This window comes from Triticum urartu, chromosome 1A (assembly GCF_056163025.1).
Source record: "Triticum urartu cultivar PI428250 chromosome 1A, HENAU_Tu73, whole genome shotgun sequence".
Classification (NCBI taxonomy): Eukaryota; Viridiplantae; Streptophyta; class Magnoliopsida; order Poales; family Poaceae; genus Triticum; species Triticum urartu.
In genome coordinates, this window is record NC_141873.1 from 21033615 (window position 1) to 21043758 (window position 10144).

General features: G+C 45.1%; 1 pseudogene; it reads left to right on the forward strand.

Annotated features, from left to right (window-relative positions):
* The first annotated feature begins 6234 nt into the window (after window positions 1–6234).
* Window positions 6235–6726, forward strand: LOC147988569 (uncharacterized; annotated as a pseudogene).
* The last annotated feature ends 3418 nt before the right edge of the window (window positions 6727–10144 follow it).

Consider the following 10144-nt stretch of genomic DNA (forward strand, 5'->3'; position numbering starts at 1 on the left):
TTGTCCCACGCTACTGCTATATATGAATAGTTGTAGCGCTCTTTGGTAAAGGGCGCTACTGATATTATCTGCAGCGCTGTTTGCTGGGACGCGCTACTGACAATGCGGCGCTACTGCTAAATTTCCCCCCTCGCTACTACTAGTTTATTTATTAGTTTTTTCCTGCATATTTGTTTTGTATTTGAATAGGCTTTATACAATAATCTTTAGCATATCATACACATACAAATGTAATCATAGCATATACATACAATTAGTCTCATCAAATCATGTCATCATCATAATCATCATCCAACACAAAGTGGTCTCTCGTCATCATCTCGAAAATAGCGATACAAGTCTCGAATGATATGCAAATACATCGTCATCCATCTAAACAATGATATACGCGAGAAGAGCTATCACTTTGAGAACATGAGTTCGTATCCCTCTTTCGCATTAGCGTGAACCTCTAAACTAACTACTGCCTGTCGCTCGGAAACCGGAAGGGCCTGACACTCCGGCCACTTGTCGTATATATACTCCTGACATAGCACTTCTTCGCCATCTATGATCTATGCACCTGCATCATCACATGAGTCGATGATATGCAACATATATAGTTGAGCAACAGAAAGAGACAAACTTGGCAAAAATAAAAATAACATATCATAAGCATAAATAACAAAGTTCATCGTATCCCAAAATGCCCTAACTAGAGTGATTTTTGCTAGTCGAGGAGGAGGACGGTTTAATTACATCACAAATAAAGTTTCATCGTGCATAACTCAAAGTTTTGTCATACAGAAAGTATGGACTAAACGGACACATTGTCATATATCGACAATCACTCCAACATGTCGTTCCATTCATCCAAGTCAGGGAGATAGTCCCCGAGCCTAGTGAAAGGCTTCAGGTCAAGACGCTGAGAGGCTATCCATGTTCGGACGTCTTCCCGCGACATTTGTCCTTCTCCGTAGAACATCCCTGTTTTTCCGACGACCTCCTTCATGATGATTTGGGCAAGTTCGCGCTGGATGTTATAGAACTCAGCTCGAAGTCGATGATTCTCGATATCTCCTATGTCCTTTGCCCATTGCAGAATATGGGCATCGCCGGATCTAGGTGACATGCGAAGGTTCTGGTGATCCCGTCTGTACTCCAGCATGTGGTGTAGGACATAGAATCCATCATTAAGAGAATCGTTCGGTTGCTGGATGCAGCAGAAGTCGGTCTTATGGCCGAAGGCGACCCTATCGCCCCTTCTCTTCTTGTCCCTGACCTCTCCACCCCTTGCTTGGTAGTAAAACATAGCACTGTCGAGAACATCCTTGATGTGGGTGTAATCCTTTTTGTGAATGTTCTTCGACGAGTCCAAGTAAAGAGCGTGGGAGAATCGGGGGTAGAGGATGATGAGGACGGCGCGCCCGCCGCTGGGCAAAATAAGTCCTCAAATTAATTAGCCTCCACCATGCAAATGAATGATTGAAATCGAAGGAAGGATAGCAGCACGGATGACTTACACGGGATGATAAGGCACGAGAATCGCCTCCTTGTCCTTATTGGCGAGAATGAAATTGACGATGTAATCCCTCGCGTATTCACGGTGATTTGCGCAGACTCCCAAGAAGCCCTCGTGCATGTAATACGGGTCAGCGACACAGATATGAGATATCTGTTCAACCCCGATGATGTAGTTCATGTGCAAGGCATAAAGGCGGACAAACGTAAAATCCAGTTTCTTCACGTGAAACATGTCGAATATGTAATCGAATCGGAGGAAGAACTTATCCGCGGGAAAGCTGTCGACGTACGACATTTGCCGCGGAACGTTAACCACGTAGAGTGGGTATCCTGGATCTTTCGAGGCGATGAGGTCTTTCTCTACCCGCAGCACATCGTCATGAAGTCTCTTTAGATCGCCGAATCTGGCCCGTAGCGCTGTTGCAGGTAGGATTGGTTGACCGGGGATATGCCATTTATCCGCACCGGGGATATCTATACGGTCTTGAAGCCGAGGCTGCTGAGGCGGCTGGATCATAGAAACAGCTTTTTTGCCTTTCCTCGCTCTCTTCCAGAACTTCTTTACTACCGGAAGGTCGTCCATAATATGTTGAGATGGCAATTCAGGCACCGACTCATGACGCTCAAACCCTGAGGAGGCGCCAGTATAGACATACTGTTCAGCAGCGCCATCGTCGTCCTCATCCTCATCCATGGCGACGTCATCAGCGACTAATGGAGCCTCCTCCTTACCCTGTCCGCTATCACCCAACCCGACACCCGACAATAATTGGGTAGGTGGGGTGTTGATGTTCATACCTTGCTGAGGCTGCGTGCTCGTGGGTGTGCTCCTGGCCGCCTCCAGACGAAGCAGACTCTTTGGCCACAACAGGACCCATCCAACATTGCAACAATCACCAAGTCGCCGCGGTGTCTCGTCGTCATCCCCCAGTAGTACTGGAGGAGGCAAATTCTCGTGACCCGGTTTGACACTGGCCACGGAAACCTTGAAGACGTTCGGGGGGATCGGCCGGCTGTGGAACAATGGTTCCTTCGGCTCCATTCACGGAAAATTTCGGCATGACCTTTGCTAAAAAGTGGACAAATCGAGAACCTGAAATTTGCCGGAACGAAAATGAATCAACATTCCCGCAAAATATATATAGGCCACTCAGCTTCATTGAAACAACAAAGCCACTTGGGCACAAACAACATGACCACTTCAATGAAAAGATATAATCAACAATAAAAGTCTAGGAAGGGATCATCTTTAAAATAAAACTTGCCTAAATAACCTAGATAATTAACCTAATCAAACTAGTTAACCTGACTAGTTCTCTGTCAAAGCCCTAACTAATTTTTTGCACTAATCTAGGTAATTAACCTAATTAAACTAGTTAACCTAACTACTTCTCTGTCAAAGCCCTAACTAAATTTTTGCCCTAACCTAGATAATTAACATAATTAAACTAGCTAACCTATGCATGACAGAGAGAGAGGAGGGGTGGGGGCTTACAGAGGATGGCTCCGGTGGTGGCGAGGGAGGCAGGGGCGTCTCCGGTGACGGCGAGGGAGGCAGTTCTGGCGAGGGAGGATCCGGTGGCGTCGACGGCGGCTCTGGTGGCGTTGGGGACGGCTCCGATGGCGTCGACGGCGCACGGCTCTGGTGGCTCCGGGGGCGTCGACGTCGGCAGGAGACGGCGGCGAAGTGGGGCGACGACGAATCGGGGAGACGGCGACGGGGTGGGTCGAGAGATTTGGGGGGCAAGTGGTGGCCGGGGGGGGGGGGGGAGGAAACGGTTTTTGGGTTAAGTCAAAACTAGCGATAGCGCGTTTCGCAGAACGCGCTATAGCTAAGGTAGCTATAGCGCTTTTTCCAAAACGCGCTACTGCTATGCATATGTAAGTTTCTCTCTTTTTTTATTTCCTTTTCTGTTTCTATAGCGGGGGTCCTGGAAACGCGCTGCAGCTGCGTTAGCTACAGCGCCTCTTACTAACACATGCTACAGCTAAGCCTTTCTCTGTTTTTTTGCTTTTTCATTTATTTTGCTTTACATTTTATTTTTTCTTTCTCCTTTTTCTGTTTCTTTCATTTTCATTTACTTTTCTATTTGTTTTTCATTTTATTTTATTTCCATTAGCAGTAGCGCTGTTACAAGGAAACGCGCTGCTACTCATGCCCTAGTGGTAGCGCGCTTCCTGCAAGGCCGCTACTGCTATGCGTAGCCCATCGTTCCAGCAATGGGATTATTAGTAGTAGCACTTTTACGGGCACACGCGCTACTGCTAGAATCGTATCTGCAGCGTGGTTTATTTTGAACCGCTACTGCTATCTAGCACTAGCGCCCTTTTTTAACCCGCGCTGTTGCTAAATTTCTGTGTATAAGGTTTTCCCTAGTAGTGTTCTCTTCCTCTTCAGATCTCTACATCCTCCCTTCAGTTAGGGCCGATGGTTCCCTTCCCCTCCGTTTGCGGCTTCAGCGGTGGGATGGGGGAACCCTGCCGTTATGTGTTTGACACATGCTTACGGTTTTAGGTTCTGGTTTTGTGATGGCGGCGTTTAGGTGAAGGTGGCGGGGTTCCGTCAAATAATGGTGCCTCGGCTTCAACTGTATCTCGGTGGCGTGGTTGACGGTGTTAAAGAACCACTGGGTCAGTGTCGTCGGCGGGCATGTACTTCTACGTTGTGTGGTGTTGGATTGGCCCTCGGTTTGTCCGCGGCGGCCTCACCTTGTGTGTAGGTTGTTCCCACCCATGAGCAATCACAGGATAGGTTGCCAATTTTTGCCGGTGATGCTAGGTCCACCATTGACACCGGTTAAGGCGCGAACCCCGCCAATTCAGCTTCTTACCTCAAATCACATTGTGTGCGACCGGTGACTACTGGTGTGACCACAACAAGGATTTTCCCTTTAGAGATCTATGTCAGCGACACGACTCTTTCTCTTCTTGTGCTCGTTCTCTCCTCCGGCGATGTGGTAACCACCAAACAAGTGGCAGTTGGTTCAGTTCAAAAGGGTCTTGGGGGCTTAGATGTACTTCTAAGTTTTATCACGGTCCTTTTTAAGTAAACAGGGGAACGACTATTTTTCTTTAATATACTCCATATACCATGGTAAAACACTTTTTCTAGGACCACCCATTATTTAACTCTTGAAGCACTCCACTATGTCATTGCTAAACCTCACGCGCAACTCTTTCAACTTATAAGAGCATCTCTAGGATACTACCTATTCTAACCCAAATCCTTGAGATCGGCCAAAAACGACAATTTTTGGTGTTATGACAAATTGCATATCTCATTTCAATAGCTACATTTTACAAGTGCTCGCCACTAATCTTATATCCGTGATTTTTGTGTTCTCAAGTTTTAGCTCTCGCCTGCCTTGCACTTCCATCCTCATCTCGGACGCGTTGCCTTTCATTGTGGTGTCATCTCAACCTCCTGCACCTCCGCCCGCCTCCTGTTAGGAGGAGTGAATTGCAAAAAACCACCACATTTGAAGTTGAAGCATCCAATTGCCATCACATTTGTTGCGCGTCCCAAAAATCCACCACTTGACTTGTAAATTTTCTCAATAAAAACAAATGACCGGTTTGCCGCAGTTAACACGATTTCTGACTAGGCTGGCTCACCCGTCAGGTGCCACGTGGGCGAGGCCAGACGGCGAGTGGGTTGACGGCCGTTAGGGCATGCGGTACAAAACAGAGCCCCCACTCCCCGCCGCTCACACTCCACTCCACTCGCACACTCTCTCACTCTCACTCCTCTGCTCTGTCCCCTGTTGCCGCCGCCGGAGTTCTTCGCCGCCGCCGGAGGCACAGTTCCCTCCCTGCCGTAGAAGATGCCGTCGTGGAAGGATGGAGAGGAGAGCAGCGATGAGGAGGAGCTGCTCGGCATGGATCTGGAGCAGCACTGGGTAAGATATCTGCTTTGCACCTAGGGTTAGGGTTAGGGTTCAAGTGTTCTTCGATTTGAGACCATGTTTGGAGCAGTTCCTATCTTTTCTGTGGTTCACTAGGTGCTACAATGCAGGCGAACCCTGGCACCACTATAGATGCATCCTTTTGTGGTAGAGTTGCAGATGCAAGCATCACATGTAGACTGCACTTGGCCCCATGCATGAAATATGTTGCATTTGAAGGAAGGGACACTGGGAGGAGGTTCTATGGATGTGTTGTTCCTCAGGTCAATAAATTCAGTGGTAGTTAGTCTGCAGATTCAGTTAATTGTGTTAATGGTAGTTAGTCTGCAGTAAATTTAGTTAATTTGGACTATCTGCAGTTGCAACAATCAAATGTTAGTTTGTATGCAGTAAATTTGCACTGTTTGCAGTAAATTTGGTAGTTAGTATATAGTAAATTTGGACTGTCTGTAGTTGCTGTCAGTAAATTCAGTTAATTGTGTTAGTGGTAGTTAGTCTGCAGTAAATTCAGTAAATTCAGTCATTTTGGACTGTCTGTAGTTGATGAAACATGTTTTTAACAGTGATTTTGCAAGCATCAGTTTGTGTCAGTAAATTGAGTAAATGAAACATGTTTAGGACATTGATTTGAACTTAAAGTTTCCTGAATGTCTATTGTATATGCAAGTATGACTGAATCACTGGATATCTCATCTATTTTATTTTTGAAGTTAGCATCTTTATTTTCTAATACTTGATGCATGATGGTATTGACTGTGGAGTTGCTCAGTGGGTTGATGCCCCATGGCCTTCTATTCTGCAAAGATGTTTGGAGAAGATATGGGAGATGTTTCATGAGGAGAATTGTGGCAGAGTGATTGACCATGCTAAGTATAAGACAGAGTTGGACAAGGTGAACAAGCAGTTGGATACACTTGGGGATCAGTACAGTCAGCTGGTTGAGGAAGTCACCAAGATGTTTGATTGGGCAGATTAGAACAACAGGGTCATGAGTGATGAAGAGTTCAAGCAGAAGCAGATGGATGTGGACAAGGACATGGAGAAGCTAGCTATCAGCAAGGAGAAGGATAGTGCTTACTTTGGCAAGATGAAGCAGATGGAGAAGCTGGCTCAGGAGCTGAAGGAGATGAAGTGCATTCTTAGGTCTCAGGGGGAGATCATTAGGAACACAAGGAAGGAGAGGGATGAGATGAAGAAAGAGAGGGACTGGCTGATAGAGGAGAAGAAGAAGCTGGAATTTCTGGTGGGTGATCTTATGAAAGCTGGTCATGGCAACAAGGACAAGCTTGCCAAGATCAAGTCAATCCTTGATGAGTGAACAATGTTGTTCATCACCTCAGTTATGTTAAGCTAATATGTGGCCTTGGAACAATATAGCTGGCCTTGGGGTTGTATATTTTGGGAATCCCCTAGTTATGTAATGACTGTGATGTTTATCTGCAAAACTACCTCCAGTTAATTTATGTAATGTATGTAATGACTAGCTGCAAAACTACCCCAGTTATGTAATGTTGTTAGCTTTCTATAGTAAGAGCTATGCTATTATGAATCTGCTTCTTTGGACTACATGGTGAATGGTCAAGACCAACTGGGCATGGCCAAATTGGGCAAATGCTTACATGATGTAAATTGTTGATCACATAAAGCACAAAGATATGCATTTAACCTATAGGGTACAGAATCCTAATAATCCAAAAATATGCATAGTGCACTCACCATCTAGGATTTATTACATTGCACTCATCAACTGATTTGATACATAGATAGATAGCAAGGTAGATCTAGGAGCAGTGAAACTTAACATATCATTCATCTGGGTACAGAAACCTACTCCACCTCATCCTAGTAACCTGAAAAGGATGGAAATTGGCCCTCCTCCTTTCCCAGTAGATGATATCATCATCAGTAGGGTTGGAGCCAACTGGGAATGCCTCCACGAACTGCTCCATGTCTTTGCGGTTGCGTGCTGCAAGGATCCGCTGAGCTAGTTGCCTTCTCTCCCTCCTTCTTGCCTCTCTACGCCTGGCCCTGGGCACCTGTTCTTCTTCATCGACAACCTCTCAAGGATCCATCTCTCAAAGGGTTTGCTCTGGCGGCTGGGGGGAGGAGAAGTGATTGTGTTTGGGTTTGAATGTTGTGTGTGGCAATTGGGGGGTGCCTTATATAGTAGAAATGGTGGCTGGTAGGTAGGAAATAGATTAATGGTGTTAGGTAGGCTTTTAATTGGCTAAGAAACCAAGTCCAACTTTCCTTGTCCTCCTTAATTGGCTCTGAATTTTAACTAAACTGAATTTTAACCCAAGCCAACTAAAACAATCATTTAGGCTTTAGGGTGGCTTGGGCTCGACAAAGCCACCCTAAACCTATCATTTAGGTTGTATGATGGCTTGGGCTCGACAAAACCACCCAAACCACCATTAAATCTTCAAGGTGGCTTGGGCTCGACAAAAACACCCTAAACCTATCATTTAGGCTCATTTAGGCTTTAGGGTGGCTCGGGCTCGACAAAACCACCACTCCAAACTAACCATCAAATGCCAAAATCTCATAGAATAGCAAAAAGCATAAAATCAAACAAGTAAATTGTTGATGAAACAAACATGTTCTCAACCATAAGAGTTATCATCCATACAAGTTCTCAAACTTAGCATGGTAACACAAACAAGTTCTCAAGCATAGTTCACACATAGCAGTTCTCAGGCTAAATAGTGATTACACATAGCAGTTCACACATAGAAGTTCTCAGGCATAGTTTCTAAAATTTAGAAATACTTAAGGCAGGCGGTTCAAAAGACAACAGCCAAATTGTGCACTGACTAGTTGCCACTGGCATAAAAGTAACCCCTCATCCTGGTGCTCTGGAACCTCTTCCTTTTAGACCCTACTGTTGCTCCCTCTATTGTAGTTGCAGCCCTAGGTGCCATGTAGGGCCTTCCACCTCTCCTGCTGGCTGCATTGCTTGAACCTGAAGCTCTTGTGGCAGCCTGGGAAGGAGTAGTAGAAGCATCACCGGTGATGCTTGCCCTTCTAGAAGCAGCAGTTGTTCTTCTTGGCCTTGTAGAAGCAGCAGGCTGGGCAGGACCAGTAGAAGAAGCAGTTGATTTTCTTCCCCTGGTAGATGTAGCAGGCTGGGAATGACCAGTAGCAGTTGATTTTCTTCCCCTGGTAGATGTAGCAGGCTGGGAATGACCAGTAGCAGTTGTTCTTCTAACCCTAGTAGATGCAGCAGGTGGTGCACTGGTTGCAGGCTGTGCAGTAGCAGTAGAACTTCCCCCAGTTCCATGGTAGTGAGTTCTGGTTGTCTAAGAAAGCACACATCATAGCCCAACAATTAGGATGAATCAAATGATTAAAACAATGACAATAGTGTGCATATTCCATACCTTGTGCTTGTCCTTTCTTACCTGAAGATGAGGCTTCAGGGGCCGAGGGCAGTAGGTGTACCTATGTTTCTGCATATTGCAGTTGCTGCAGGTGATAGTTGCCATCCTTGATGTATCCTTCTTTGTTGGGACCTCAAATTGCCCCTTCCTCCTAGCTGTTTGCTTCCTGCCCTTCTTCTCTTTGAACACTGGTGGATCTATGTCAACAGTTGGTGTCCTAGGCCAATAGTCAGGCCCTGGTACAGGGTAGATGATGTGCTTGTATGTTTCCTTATACAATGGTTTTTTGAAGAACTCATGCACATAGTCTTCTGGCTGTCCCTTCACTCTTGTAATGGCAGAAACTGCATGGTTACATGGCCAACCACATAGGTCCCATTTCTTGCAGTCACAGGTCCACTTATTAAGGTTCACACAGTAGGTAGACTCCCCACTAGTGACTTGCCAAATAACAGGACCTGCCATGTATGCAGTGCATTGCCTTGAGTACTTCTTTGACTCCTCCAACTTCTCCATATAAGTGGGTGTTATCTCCCATTTACTCTTCTCTGTCTTCTCTCTAACTGCTTGGTACTTAACCATCAACTTAGTTTTGAATCCATCTACACAGCTCCTTATTGGCTTGTTCCTCACATCTAGTATCATCTTGTTAAATACTTCACTAAGATTGTTGACTACTAGGTCTGTCTTGCATGTGTGATCCATAGCATGCCTTGCCCAAGTCTCTTTAGGGATATCACAAAGCCACTTCCAAGCATCTTTATCCTCCTTTCTCAGTTCATTCATTGCAACCTCAAAATCATTCTTGGTGTATGAATATGCAGCATTGTCCATATGCTTCTTCAACTCCTCACTTCTGAAGCCAGCTGACTGGAAATTTGCATAGATATGTCTAAGACAATATCTTTGAGGTGAGTGTGGGAACACAGCTTGAATTGCATTCAACAGCCCCTGTTTAAGTCATTATATAGATTATTAATCATATAACTTCATAATTGCAGCAAGTATTACAAATTATTAATCATATTACTTCACAATTGCAGCAAGTATAACAAATTATTATTTCTAGAAATTGCTTATTCAATTGTGAAATGAAAAATATACCTTCTGTCTATCAGAGATGATTGTGTATGTGCCCCACTTGCTCCCCTCTCCAATGCAAGCTCTTAATTGGCTAAGAAATCAAGTCCAACTTTCCTTGTCCTCCTTACCAACAATACCAATTGCAATAGGGAATATGTTGTTATTCCCATCCCTACCAGTGGCTGCAAGTATCTGTTGCCTAGTAGAAAGCTTGATAAAGCAACCATCTAAACTTGTATTAAAGCATTGGGTAGTGAAATCAGTGCATTA